Source organism: Carassius carassius, chromosome 3 (assembly GCF_963082965.1).
Source record: "Carassius carassius chromosome 3, fCarCar2.1, whole genome shotgun sequence".
In the NCBI taxonomy this organism is placed as follows: Eukaryota; Metazoa; Chordata; class Actinopteri; order Cypriniformes; family Cyprinidae; genus Carassius; species Carassius carassius.
Window position 1 is genome coordinate 25,775,929 of NC_081757.1, and position 15,821 is coordinate 25,791,749.

Here is a 15,821-nt window from a genome sequence, read left to right on the forward strand (position 1 = left end):
AGGACTACCATACCAAAATGCCAACTGCTGTGACTTTCTATAAGAGCAATCACCAACACTATTGTTGGGACTGTCTGAATATGCCAAAAATCAATAGTCAGGGTGTCTGAGATATATGACAGATGATAGTTTGAGCAGTGATGTGCAGAGAGTTCTTCAGGGGCAGGGGCTCAAATGTAAAAAAGACAATCCAGATCGCTCCACAAATGCAAATTCGTCTGTCCATTCTGACTGTAAAGAGCAATGCTTGTCGTCTTTTTCTTTTAGCCATTTTATGTTTGTAAAAACAGAAATGAAAACAGACAGTAGCTTCTGTATATATTTTTTAACCGATTTATGAATAAGACAGGGAATTTACCGTTTCACTTTACATTGTCTTATGACATTTGAGCTTGTTTTGTTGATGTATACATGACAAACAGGCATTGTTAAACTATTTAACAATCCAAACTATGTAATTTGGGGATTTTTTATTAAATTGACACCTTCACAAAGACCTGACCTCCTTAGTAACTGTTTGTGTGTCTCTCTCGCGCCACACATCATGTTCTCACACAGTGAGAAATACATTGCAGAACAAAGAGGTAACTGAGAATGCGCCGACAGACAAGACAGAGCAGGTTATTGTTGGTATGAAACAAAGACTCAGTTTTAAAATTTTGTCAAACAAAAGATACAATTTTGTGGCTCTTTAATGTGTCATGACAGATCGCTGTAGTGCATCAGTTTAAGTGGCACTTGAACCGATCATCGCTCTTTACTAGTTATAGCACAAAATAAACATCAATGAACATCAAAAGGTCTCTTGTTTCAACAGCGGAAAGACATCAATAAACACCATTTTTCAAGTTCAAGTCCACCGACTTTAATCTACTCTCCTGTCTGACAAAATGGCAGATTTGACGTTATTGATGAAAAAAGATGTAATGAAAAATTGAAGGTACTGATGAAAAGTTGTTTGGTTTACTTTTTTCTGCTGCCGAGCCATAGGCAACCACAGAAAGAGCCATATATAGCTTGTCGACCAAGGCTCCCGTCCACTGCTGTAAATAGATGTGGTAACAATTATGAATATGGAACTACTGATGCATTGTATTTTGTTTTTATAGCAGAAAATAAATAAAAATCTTGAACAATGTTAGAAAGCAAGTTTGTGTTGTCAGGTGCCTGTCTTTCAGTCATGCTCAAAGTAAGACACACACAACCTATAGCAATACATCTTAGACTGACAGATACATAAAAATATTTAAATATATTTTTTAATGTAATTATAATAAAATATATTTTGTTTTACTGATTATTATTCGTGATCATTGAAAAAGGGCAGGGGCACATGAGTTTGAGTTGGGTGTCCACGTTTTTTGCAACAAGTAAAACTGGGCATACACTGTGCAAGTTTGGACACTCAGCAGGTTGTGAAACCTTGCACACATTACAAGATAATCAAGTCAAAGTAACTGGCACATGGCAAGACTATATTGCATGGCAAGCCAGTGGACATTGACATTTTCAATGTTGCTGCTATAGCTTCTGGAATAAATAAAGAAAAAAAGATGGCTGTGCAGGATGGCTGATGGCTAGTACAATAAATGGTACACTTTTATTGAGTCTGTACACTGCACACTGTATACAAAAAGCATTATTGCATTGTTTTTTCATGATTCTTGATTCTGTCAACAGGAATGGAAAGAAAACCCAAAAGGAAAAAAGGGAATTATTCACTGTGCATTAATTAGAGCAGTGAGGGTGCTGGAGATCATCTCAGCTGGAGTTTAAAATGAACTAGAACACACAATTAAAGGCAGTCTATGCACTGTAATTTCCAAGGGAAATATTGCACACAGCTCAGAGGCACTTTGTAGATCTCCTGTGGCCACAGAACTACTTTACTACTACATCCACTTCAGATGACATGCACAAAATTATATGTTTAGCTAAAGGCAGGGCCGTCAAGCATGTACAATTCAATGATTAATTATAAGGCACATGAAGAATGCATTAAGCATACATTTGACATAACTTTTCATATTACACTGTGAATGGGGGGTAACTAATTCTGTTATTATCCAGTTTTATAAAGTGTGTCTTTGAGGTTAAAATTTGATTAAAACATGTATTTCCAAATTGGCTTGTTTGTCTTGCTGTGAGTTTACATGTACTGTAGTAAAACACAGCAAGTTTCCTTGTTATTATTAAAATATGCCTAGTGATTGAGCATGTGTTGTGTATTGACTAACATTAGTATGTGCACATAAAATATAACTAATCTTTAGTTTTATTACCTTTTTCATTTACTATTGCATTTATCACATACAATTATAATGGTTAGAATTATAGTATTACGTTTTAAGTAATCTATATTTAATTAAATAGCCTTTAAATGTAAAGGCTAATGACTGTTAATATGTCAAGATGTCTTAGGCTAAATAGATTATGAATAAATTAGCAAAATGTGTTAAATTTCTCCCTGCTCTCACCTACTCTAGTCTGGTTTGCTGTGAACACAGACAAGCACAGAATAAATAAATAAATACATATACAGTTAAAAGTCTGGTCTATATGCTGGTGTCACTTTTAATGATTTTTTAAATAATATTTATGATCATGTAAAATTACGGGTCATTCCACAAAATCTGTGCATTTTCCAAGTTTAATCAACTTTTTTATTTAATATACGTAAAATGAAGACACCTTAAAAAGACAAGAAATTGTATTGTGCCATCTCAGACTATGTAAATTATTATTTTATGAGTATTTTTCTACCTCATGTTTTGGTATTTTTGTCAACCGATACCAACACAAGCATTATTACATTAGTTTAATTATAACTATGTGATTTTCACATATATGAGCAGCATTTAGTCTCTCTTTTCACTGGGATCGTTTCAATTGTTTCATTGTTTCATGGTTATTGAGACTGATCATCTTATCCCATCCATTAACAATAATAGTAATAGTAACAATATACAGACAATACTAACTAAAAATTTAACTGATGCTCATATGCCTCTAAATGATATAGGCATTAGCTTATTAATACAGCTAGGGTGACCTTTAAAACCTTTAAAAATTTTACACAGACAATCTTTAAAATGTTATGTTAGTCTCAGCCTCAGACGTCACGCCCACGAACCGTTTGCTAAATGTCTGATGCATATGGAACACAAAAGTGGAAACACTTCAGGAATGTCAAAGTCGTTTTCAGAATGGTTGAATTCTACAGGATTTCCGGGAGACGTGTGTGTCACGTTCTTTAACATTCCACCTGGAAACAAAGATACCGTGGCGCCAAACCCCCTCACGAAAAAAGAAAGCTTTCGTGTTTACAACTGTTTTTCAAACGTATGTGAAATATTTAAAGTTCACAGCATAAAGTCTTTAAAATACATCAGGGAGTTTTACACACCGGTCTGTTATTGTGGCGACAATAACTGTAAAAACTATGATTGGTTTTTGGACATGTCGGTCAAACGGCCTCGTGGGCGGGGCCTTGGCCAATGAAAGCTGCCATGAATTCCAGACACAAATGTCAAAACCTGTTACCCTGAAAAATAACAGAGATGACAGTAATAGGTTTGACGATTTGAAACTAATTTGCTAATTAGTCAAGTTCTCAAAAGCACATTGTACTCTATGAAATGATGGTACTTGAAGTCACTGATTATATTAAATGTAATAATTCATTGTTTAAATACATTTTAAAAAATGGTAACAGTATTGACACTGCTTGAATGAATGAATGTTATTTCACAAGGGTTTTTTGATGAGGGTAAAAAGGCTGACATGAAATCCGGGGACACCAATAAAATTATTTCTAATTTATAGAAAAAAAAAAGCATACTTATGCTAAAAACATTGCAATATGCAAATGTGATTGTTATATCATTTTGCCTTCATTTTGCAAATTAAATGTCAAAAGAAAAATCATAGTTTGGGACAGGCCAAAAACCTTAACCTTATCAACATGATGCTTTTTAAATAATTTAAAATACTATTTAATTGACTTTTTTGATGTAATATTGATGAAAGAATACATAGTATTTTTATGTTTTTAAATTGCGAATGTATTTGTTGCTATATAAAATCTATGTTTGATTAATACTTAGGGACGCAAAAGGCACTAATTTGGTGGCTTGACCCTTATGCTGGATAACTGCCTCAATTGAGTTTTGTATGTTGAGTCCATGCACGGATGATTCACATTAAATTCATTGTAATAGTCCACCAGCAATGCCAGCTTAGCACACAGTAATAGTGGTTTAATTGTATTACTCCTGAACACGTGATATTGTGAAATGCACAAGTTATGATTGATTGTCTGGCAATAAGTTTAGCTGGTTTTCTCCATGTACCCAGTGCAACCAATTATGGTCTATTCTATTGTAACACTATTACACCAGCTGGGAGAAAATAGATTAAAAAGAAAAGAGCCAGAACCAAAGAATCTGTGATTTCACATGAAAAAACAACTATTTACACTATTGTCACAAATTCAGTATGATATGTTGTTGTTGCTGTTGCAGTTGATTGTGTTGTTGTAGATGCTAAATTGGTCTTTTGAGTCAGCCGGAATTGTTGCAGTTGCTCTGAAGATTTACTGCTGAAGCATTGTGATTTCTGCTGACAAAAATCAGGGAGCATTCCCTCAAAATGTTTGTGGAACTGCCATGGAAAGAGAGGATTTGAAGCACATATGATCAATGTAATAGACGTTATTGCTTTGAACAGCTGAAGCGGCTATAGTCTCTTAATATTATTTGGATATCCATATCCTGACACATTATTGCATCTTTAAAGCTACTGTTTATGGTATAGTTACATTTAATATTTTTATATAATGAGAATGTTCTGAAGATTTACTGAAGCATTAAGATTTATGCTGATAAAAACATATACTAAAGACAACAATATCCTAAAGAATTTATGGCATCTTAAAAGCAACTACTTATGGTTACATTTGATATTTTTCTATAAAAGAAATAAGAACAGCACAAATGCATTGTCAATCTGGTACTGAGAACTGAATGAAACACACACAGTCCACTGAGATTGTTCAGCAGGACTGCATTGTATATCCAGTACTATCTGGATTCCGATAATTTGTTGTGGACCCAATTTCATTTGTGTAATAATGAAACTGTTTAACAGTCCATTGTATTTTAATGCAAATGGGCCATAGAGGTGAGTGCGAGATGAGTAAACCCCCGCACAAACACACACACACTCCCCTTAAAATGGACAATGTAAGAAAATTGAATACATTAACCTTTCCTGCCTTTGTTTTTATTCTGCCTCTTCAAACTTTAAAATAAAGCATTAGTGGTCAGCAATATTAGCAGCACTGGGACCGATGCAAACTGCCTGATTACCTGCCACCAATCAGCCTGTGAGCAAGAACATATACTGGTACAAAGGGAAAACATTGGGAAATGGGAGTTTTGTCAGCAAAGGTACATCCACGCTTATAAAAGAGGGCTTCAGTAGTCATCATGCTGTATGAATGAAAGGTCACCAGTGCTTTTCAGGAGGTGAGAGACAACACAAACTCCATCAACCATTTTAGATAGCCTCACAAAATCACACAAAGCAATGTTAGAAGCGACTTCTCTGGAGGGAAAGGGTTTTTTGTTGTTTGTGTTTTTTTTCCTTTGCCTTTTTCTAGCAGCTACGCTTGTGACAGCTCCTGTCTTTTGACTGCATCCCTCATTATGAAGCATCTTGCATCAAAAGCATCCCGTCTGTCAAATGATAAGCTCCTGGAAAAGCTACATATCCTAGCATACAACAAATCAAACAGCAATGTATTCTGAATGAAGCAGTGTAAAACAACCACATTCTCCGCTTAAAAAAGAGCCCTAGAAACGACTGCATTAAATACATTTACTCACTACATGTAATAGACACGTGTGTGTACTGTGTGTGTGTTAATAACGGTTTTCTAATTTAATAATTTAATATACTCCAGACTTCAGTGGCACGTGATTCTGTGTCGATTTGGTGCTCAATTACTATGAATCTATTTGAAATAGTAAATTATTATCAACTTATTTGAAATAGAAATATCTTGTAACATTATAAATAGGTTTACTGTATCTTTAAGACTTTTTAAACCCTGATAATAATAACAAATGTTTCATGAGCACCAAATAAAGATATTAGAATGATTGTGACACTGAAGATTGGAGTAATGATGCTGAAAATTCAGCCTTGGCATTATAGGAATACACTACATTTTAAAATATATTCAAATAGAAAAGAGTTCCTTTTTAAGTTGCATTAATATTTCAGAATATTATTATTATTATTATTATTATTCTTGTCTTTTGCAGCTTTGGCAAGCTCAAGAGACTATAGGCTAGCAAAGGCAGTGGCGGCTCCAAACAAATTTTACTAGGGGGGCCAAGGAGGGGCCAGTGTTTAACCAGAGGGTCACATTAAAAATGGTGAAGCCCCGCGGCAATATCCAGATACTTACATAATTGTGATGAATTTAATCCTTTGTAAGTTATCATTTTGCAGTGTAAGATTACAGTTAACACCTAAATAAATGTATTATGTATTTTTATTAAACTTAGTGAGTGTATCAGCAGCAAAAAGAAATTCTTGAAAAAATTCTTGAAATTTTATACAATCTAAACATGTTAATAAAAACAAATTACTATTAGTACACTTATAAAATTCAATCAGGCAATCATACATTTCACAATTTTATATTTATATATGAATGTCAAGAATTCCGAAGTGTATATATTTATAATGCTTACACTACACAGAAATAATATACAATTAAATTATGCTTATTTTAAATGTATTGTGCAGGCCAAAAATATATACGTTTTTAAAAAGCTTTCAGTGCGCAAAACCATGATAATATGAAACGCTTCAAAACAGCTCACAAAGCGTTTTTAAAAGTTCATGGCTTTTAAAGCATTTAAAAGTTCATGGCACAAAGCAAAGAAATGTTGAGCGCACAAATCCTAGTGTATATCTGTCCAACAGTTTATTTATCATTTGTTTCTTCACAGTTTTAAATTCCAGTTATTGTGCATTTGATGCTGATTCATAGTCGTTGTGATGTGTGTGATCTAACAGGCACAAGCGAGTCATTTAAAAACAGTAACAAACATAAAATACAAATTCACAAAATAAAGTCATTTTATGCAAATCCACAGCCTTTTTATCTACAGATCAAGCATTATAATGTGAATATATCATATTGGAGAGAGTTTTACTGTACATCCTGCTGTAACCGGACGTAGCGTGCGCGCGCTGTTTGAATACTGAATGGAGAATGATTGACAGCCGCAGAGGAGGGAAAACAAGGTTTCCGTAAACTTTAATTTAATGATGTAAATAGTCTTCTGTCTCTCACATTAAGCTATGGAATGGCTTCAGATGACTTTGTGAAATTATAATCACCAAATCATAGTCACCCAAACTGGTGTGAAAAAAGTGGGAGGCGCCAAAAAGCGCGCTGTTTGCATCCCTGAATATGATTAAGTTTCTAAACATATCAGACCAGACATTTACAAACTTGATTTCATTATCAGTTTGAGGAAGAAAAGTAACACGGTTATGTCCAAGAACAACAAGTCACTTACGAGATAAAATAATTTTGCTTACCTTCGACTCTTGCAAAAGAAGAAATCGTAACTCCTCTCTCCAGTAGTTGCTGAGCTCTCATTCACTGAGCAGCACCGCAGGCAACCTTAGACAGTAAAAGAAATGGACACAGCGACCCCATTGGAACTCAGTTGAGACAAGTGAAGCCCATTTTTAGCGATTTTTAGCACTTCCGTTTCTGACGCGCAGACTCAAACTAAGCTTGATGACGTCAGCAACCTGTCTGACAGATGTAAATCTTCTAGTAGCTGTGCGTGCAAACTGCCATCGTTAATCTTGCAGAGACGGCGAGCTTGAGCGGGGAGTTCTTTGGCGTGAGTGAGCAGGAGTAAGTATTCTGATTATTCTGATATGGGCTTCTCTCTTGACGTCTCCCCGATTGCCTGCGAGGTTCTCCTCCTGTCTGTACGGTAATTTCTCTGCTGTGCGACAGAGAGTCGAGTGGTTATGACGCAATCGTTAGCCTATTTTTACAAAAACTGTTTCTACGGGGCCATAATGTAACATAGAAGGTAATGGAGCCCTTTATACATTGTCGTGTATCTTTAGAAATAAATAATGGACAAATGGAGTCTTTAAATGCCTCAGATGTAAAGTTATTCGCTGTCAAAGTGACGCCAAAATGAATGGGAGTCAATGGAATGCTAACGCAAGTGAAGTTCTGCTACAAGATGGCGGCATGCGGCCGACTTCAACTTCCGGTCGACTTCCTTCCCGCCTGCAGGCAACAGTGTTTGGATGCGCTGCACTAATTTACCCGTGTAGAACGTTGCGTCGCATTAGTTCCGCTTTTGGCGCTCGCGTGTAAAATCTTATTACATTTTTTTTATTATTATTTTACATTTTTTTATACAGCGCGGGGGTGGCCACAGGGGTGGCCAGGGACATGTGTACAGAGGCACGTGTGACCTACCTAGGCCTCCGTGTAGAACTGCCACTGAGCAAAGGGGCAGAAAATTCCCAAAAATTTTGGAACGTTTCTGACAACCAAGTTTCCAATTCCAAGACTATAGATAAGCTATATGATATAACAACCCATTCTCACTCCAAAGGCGTCAAAAACCGTAGCATGGTCAAGCGCCTCTAGCGTCACTTTTATGACGCCAAATGTGCCTCTCGACGTCACAATATCGACGCACTACGACCTTCATTGCTTTCAGTGGGAAACATTTGGCATCAATATTCGGACGCGAGGGCATGAGATGTTTATCGCTAAGATTAAATGTTATTCAAACAATAAGCACTTGGGTTACCTCTGAGTTAAAAGTATTATTAAACAAGAAAAAAGGGCCTTTCTAGTGGGTGATAAGGATGACCAAAAGAGAGTACAGAGGTTATTGAAAGTTAAGGTTAGAGAGGGGAAAGAGAGTTATAAGTTAAAAATGGAACAGAAACTACAACAAAAGTATGTGAGAGGGGTTTGGAAAGATCTAAATATGATGTCTGGACATGAAAATAAAGTAAGAAGGTATATTGTCCCAGGTGGTCATACATGGGTAGATGGATTAAATTTATTTTTTAATAGATTTGATGCTGGGTCTAATGATGATCTTGAACATCTCCACTACCATCAGGTCATGAAAATTTCGACACACACTTGTGGTCATCATGCTCACTCGAACACTAGGCCAAATACAGAAAAGACGTCAAATAAGTAATCAAGTGGTGAAGTGCAAAGATGGCAAGTGTGGGTATTTGGACAGTGCAACAGTTTAAGAAACAACAAATGCTGTACAAATGATAACAGCAGGAATGTTTGATAAAAGGGACAAACTATCACAGACTTACAGCTGCAAATGTCTGCCTCCGCAGCTTTATGTCCTCTCCATTTCTGAAGGAATACCGCTCCAAAAACACCACTGGGATGACTGCTTCCTTTACGTCTTTTCAGCTAAAAATAAAAATACAAATAATAAAAGATAATAGAAAATAAAATAGAATTATATACAGAATGTTAATAATGATCTGTGAGCAAAATATTTAGATATAAACTGATATGAATGAACTGCAAGATGGAAAAAAATAATTGTTTTATTATTTATTTATTTTTAATGTGTTTAATGTTTTGGGTTTACATTAAAAGGTACTAAAAGCATGGTACTGTATATGATTACTGTGATATCTGTCATATAAAAGCACATAAAACACTAACATTACAGTGATACATAGTTTGGTGATTATTTTACCATTACTATACCATAGTAAAACTACAGTTACTGTGGTAAAAACATGGTAAATGTCCCGTTTACTGTTTTAACTTTAAATTTCATTTATTACTATTGTAAGTGTCGTGATTACGATAATTTTACTACAAATACAACCTACATCTTTGAACCTGAAATTAATATAAAACCAGAGGTGGAAAGTAACGAATTACATTTACTCGCGTTACTGTAATTGAGTAGCTTTTTTGTGTACTAATACTTTTTAAAGTAATTTTTTAAATCTGTAATTTTACTTTTACTTAAGTATATTTTGTTTAAAGTATTGTACTTCGCTACATTTTAAAACACATTAATTACTGAGTAAAAAAAATAAATAAATCGCTCCCTGGAAACTACGTCAGTAAATAATGGGCAGGAGGGCAAACTGGCGCAAAAATCACAAGAAAGATGCAGACGGACAAAACAGGCGTTAGTGGTGCAGACACCGCTGAAAACGAAACCCCGTCATATTCTGAAGTTGAACTCGAAGGAAATTAAGTGAACCCCTGGCCATATGTACACTCTATTATGCAGTGTAAGCTGTACTTGCCTAGGAAGACCAAACTAGCAGCTTATAAAATCTCGACAAGACATCAACCCTTCACAAGAATGTAGAGGTAAGCTAAATAATTGCATCGTTGCATTGGTGGTTAAAATGAAGCTTTGACATGTTAGCAAGAGGTTTTCCACAAATTAGCCAAAAAGACAGTGGTGAGGAGTGTGTTATATATATCGTCTGCGATAATATCATATTTTTTGTTTTAATGATGTGCGCGCGCATTTATATTGCGTTCTTTAACTGTGTGATTCAGTCTCATAAAATGCATTTAGAATGATCACAAAATTGAAGATATAGGGGCAGAAAATTCACATATTTATATAATTTTAATAAGAAGGCCCTCTTTTCCTCCAAAAATCATCATGAATATATACATACATACATATATATATATATAACAGTTCAGTAAACAAGTTAATTAAGAGACTTGCGTTTTAGACACAATATTGCCTTTTTTAGCTCTATTTCTACAACAGAAAATAATTCCAAACACAGCCACCAAAGCACAGTTTTGCGTCTCTGAGCAACATTAAAGTGTTTCGTTCCTGAATGAATCAACCGTTTAAATGATTCAGTTCAATCGCAATGACTCACTTATTAACAGTGACTTGCTGACACATACTGGCCATTTTAATATCACATTTAAAGTATCTTTTGATTTTTTTAAATAATTAATTTCTAATCATTTCAAATGAGTATTCAACATTTTATGTCTTGTATATCAAAACATTATTCATGCATTTGTAACTGCAGGTTAAATGCATTCTTGTCCTGCACTAAACAGTGTAATACATCTAAATGCCACTTCCAATGAATCTTCTGCATTTCCTCTGCATTAAAAGATGAGTTTGTTGATACTGATTTGCCTGGTAACAGCCCAAATGTTTTATTATTCTAAATAACTGATTCCTTTAATTAAAAACAACTAGTTTGAGATTAATAGACCTATCCCAGGGGTGTCAAACTCAGTTCCTGGAGGGCCGTAGCCCTGCAGAGTTTAGTTCTAACCCTGCTCCAGCACACATATCATGTAGTTTTCAAATAAACCTAAATGATTAGATTAGCTGGATCAGGTGTGTTTAATTAGGGTTATATCTAAACTGTGCAGGACTGTGGCCCTCCAGGAACTGAGTTTGACACCCTTGGCCTGTCCCATTTTGACTCCCTCCCACTGTTAAAATGTAACTAAGTAATTTTTACTCTGAGTAAAGTTTAAATGAGCTACTTTTTACTTCTACTTGAGTTGATTTTTAGACTGGTACTTTTACTTGTACTTAAGTAAAATTTCATTAATGTAATGGTACTTTTACTTGAGTAGAATATTTTTGTACTCTTTCCACCTCTGTATAAAACGGATCCCAGGTCTATGGCACGTCACGTGACCGATAGAGTTTAATCACACTAGTTAGCAGCTGTGTTCATTTAGTTAAACACAATTAAACTCAAAGACAGCCGCGGATGACCGATATAATACAGCGATTAAATATATGGCGCTAATCTGATTAATAAAGAAGCAGAATACATTTTATAACAGGCATTAAAAGAGCGTATTTATGACTACTCACCCAAACTGTGGAACTGATGGCAAGTATCGCGATGTGTGCTGAATGAGACTTCTTGAACGTGAATTCATAGCGATAAACATCTCATGCTCTCGCGTCCGAATATTGACGCTAAAATGTTTCCCACTGAAAGCAATGAAGGTCGTAGTGCGTCGATATTGCGACGTCGAGAGGCACATTTGGAGTCATAAAAGTGACGCTAGAGGTGCTTGACCATGCTTCGGTTTTTGACGCATTTGGAGTGAGAATGGTTTGGATATAAGATTTGGGTTACATTCCTAACTTAAAATGATACATTTTTATTAATATTAGCCAAAATGTAAAAAAACTGAATATATCTCAAGACTACGATGGTAAAAAAAAATGCAGTCCTTTAGCCACTGTATTCGAAAGATTTCAACAATAGTGGAGGACTCTAAAGGTCTTTTCAGAACATGCTAAGAGTCGGGCCAGAGACATGGTTGCCGAGAGCAAATATTGATTTTCCTCTCTTCCCACTGTGGCTTGCTCCTGCAGTGACAAGTTCAGGCCTCACCCACGCTGTGTAAAAACCAGTCTGTGGGATTTGAGTGAATCAGCCATATGTCCCCTTCAAAAAATGTCCTCCCAGGCTTTCTTTTTCACACTCTCATAAGCAACTCTATCAACGCATCCTTTAGGGATGTCCGTCTCCCCTAATTTAGATTTCAATTCACCCTCCCTCCTCGCCCCCCTTGCGATTCACACACGCTGTGAGCACTGGGTTGTTTCCATGCACGTTGTCCTATTTTCATTAGACCTGTCACTCCCATTACCAGGTACACAGGCACATTTTCGTGAAAGCTCCCAGATGCAGACATCGCAAGCATCACCAAGCACTGACAGCCACAACAGCACGCTTCTCCTAATGTCTAGCTCCCTTCTGCTTTCCTCAAATGAAGCTTTCTCCTGCTAATAATATGTTGGCAAGAAGGAACCCTCTTCTCCCTGAGAGAGATTATATGCTTCAGAGTGGGGTGTATGGCTTGGTAAGTGGTGTCTTCCAGGGATTATGCCATTACATCTGTGTGTGTCAGTTGATAAATTAAGTAGCTCATCTGTGCATGTTGGATAAAATATCCAATTAAAAAGAACCATGGGGCAAAAATAGAACTCGCTGGTGCTACAACTCTGCTTTCGTGAGGGTTTGTAGGAGCAACCTGTGAGCTGGCAAGCTGCACTAAGTATCTTATTGTACCTTTCAGTGAGGCACTTTAGAACAAATTGAAATGAGCTTAAGTTGTCTCATATGAAAAGCATCTGTGGAATGTCATATTTAACTGAAGATTCTTCTGTGGTTTAGATTTTATGCTGAATAGATGAATAGACACTTTCTTCCATTTTCTCACCTAATGCCAGCATGATGTATCAAGTAGCAGAAGGAGCTGGATGGATGCAACATTTTTGAATAAAATCAATCTATAAATCTGACTTGAGATGCAGCCTGGAATCATAAATCACACTATGTTTACCAGCCCTCCCTGCATTTCTGTTACATCATGGAGTTTGGCCTGAATCAAATTGGTTTCATAATTGATGAATTTTGCAACACTACTATTGAACTTAACTGAATCAACACTGAACTGACTGGGGCTGAATAATAAACCACTGCTGATTTAGAGCAGCTTTAGAATTTGCCTCAGATTTGAAGAAGTTTAACCAAGTCGTTTTGTTGTTTTCCTCTTTAAAACTGTGAAGCTGCTTTGAAACAATCTGTATTGTATACAGCAATGCACAAATAAATGAGACTTGACCTAAAAGGCACATTTATTTGCTTTATCTGCATGCAGCTTCTTGTGAACAGTTGCCAGTGTTTATTGATTACTTTCATTTACTTTCATTTAATTTCATCCTGTTTTGAGTAATTTCTTTTGAGTAACCCCTAACACATACATTAAGTTTCCCGGAAAGATGTATTACTGACATGTTTTCAGATTGATTTATTCACCACTGCATACATGGAATCGATTTTAACTGATGCACCAGGTTCCCTGTGATTAGGCCATTGATTTTAAGTTCTGGTCTTGTTAGTAAGTTTTACAGTTTCTTTATTCTGGATTTTTTTTTTTCGCCCCTTGTGGGAAGAAATTACTGTTTTTTTCAATATGCATATTGAGGATTCATTAGAGACTTCTGTATGGGCATAAATCAAATTACCTACTAAGTTTTATAACTTAAATCCCAAAGAATAAGATATGTTTTTCTGAATAAGAGATTTCATCTTGCCCTTGGTAAATAATATAACTTTGTGCCAAACCAAAGGTACTTTACATAAGAGAATTAGTGTCTGACACGTTTGAGATGCCTGCCATTTTGCAAAGAAATTGTATGATACATATTCAGAGCAAAATTGTTCATTAATAAGTATTTGGTGTTTTAATACTGATGCATTTAAAGGATGTGGCAATAAACACACACATGGACATTTATATTGTGACAAAAGGATAAAATATTTCAGCAGTAACCCTTTTTTGAACAGTTGTTCTGAATATCAGCTGTGATAGAATGAGGCTGCAAGTAATTACAGCTCAAATTCATATCCACAGTACAAATGCAAGAGTGATATTGCTTTTACAAAACAGTTGATAACAATCCATAAATAAGAAAGTAAAAGTAAGTAGATCATGTTTTAGACACAATATTGCCATTACTTTGTCTATTTTAGCTCAGCAAATGAAAATAGTTTCAAACAAAGGCACGGCTGGATAAATGGTTCTCGGCAACAAATCAGTGAGTTGATCCTAAAAGCATCAGTTTTTGAATAAAATGCATAAATGAATAGTTAAAAGTCTCAAAATAATAAAAAACTGCAGAAAGAGTCTCCACAAACTGACAGGGTAAAGCCTTTATGTAAATGCATTATAAAGATATTCATAATGTATATCGTAATGCATTATATATTTTCATAAATAATTGTAATCAAAGTTCAAATGTATTATAATATTTGAAGGTTTTGATTTAATGCATTATACTTTCCAAAGTTGTAACAATGAATAGAAAAGTATTTTAGTGTATTATACCTTTGCAATTATTCATGGGATCACAATTATGAGATGCATTACAAGGTGCATTGCAATGCATAATTAATTAATTAAAACTACTTTTACAATGCATTATATAAAAGCTTCAAGTAGTGTTACCACTGACAGTTTGTCTGGAACGCTCAGGAAAAAGCAAAAGTTAGGCTGTCATGATTAGTACACAATTCTGTTAATGCATGTTTTAAGTAATACTTAGGAGAATGGATTTCATTTGGGTTTAAGGGCTGAAGTCCAAATATGTAGCAGTGTCCTAGATGTGTTTCATAAGTCAAGTAATAGATAATGATTGGCCTGCAGTGTGGGAGTTCCAACAGTTCAAGGAAACAGCCAAGAACTGACTAGAGTTGTTTGTCATTGTAGATCAGTCTTTTTCCCATGTTTTCACAAGAGATTTGGCAGGAGCGGCTGATTTGCATGAGTATCATCACTCACATGTGCACATGCTCAGGTATATGGATATAAAGAACTCTACTTTCAGGTTTCATTAATAAAGGGAATGATAGAGATGGTCATAGCACAGAAATTACAGATCTGGGCTGGCTCCCCTGCTGGGTAATGGGAGGGAGCCAGCAACTGGAGGGTTACTGACATCACAATCCATCTCTGCCGTCAATATGTCCTTGAGAAAAGCACTTTTAGCTAAGTTGCTCCATAGGGACCGTCCATGCAATTAATCTAGTGTAAGTTCAATTGAAAACGTGGCCACTAAGTCCAAATGTTCAATTTCAAAGGTGACATCCTGCATTAGGGAAAGCTCAGATTTGACAAGGTGAAACATCTGGTTCTTGGTGGGTGGTAAGTATACAAGTAGCCA

At 35.6% G+C, this 15,821-nt stretch overlaps 1 long non-coding RNA gene across 1 annotated transcript in view; it reads right to left on the reverse strand.

Moving 5' to 3' along the window:
• LOC132114693 (uncharacterized) overlaps window positions 1–7,959 on the reverse strand; it is a 77,929-nt gene extending 69,970 nt beyond the window's left edge. Inside the window, exon 1 of the long non-coding RNA XR_009425349.1 lies at window positions 7,716–7,959. This is a non-coding gene — a long non-coding RNA (uncharacterized LOC132114693). The remainder of the gene's footprint in view (window positions 1–7,715) is intronic.
• Window positions 7,960–15,821: the final 7,862 nt, after the last annotated feature.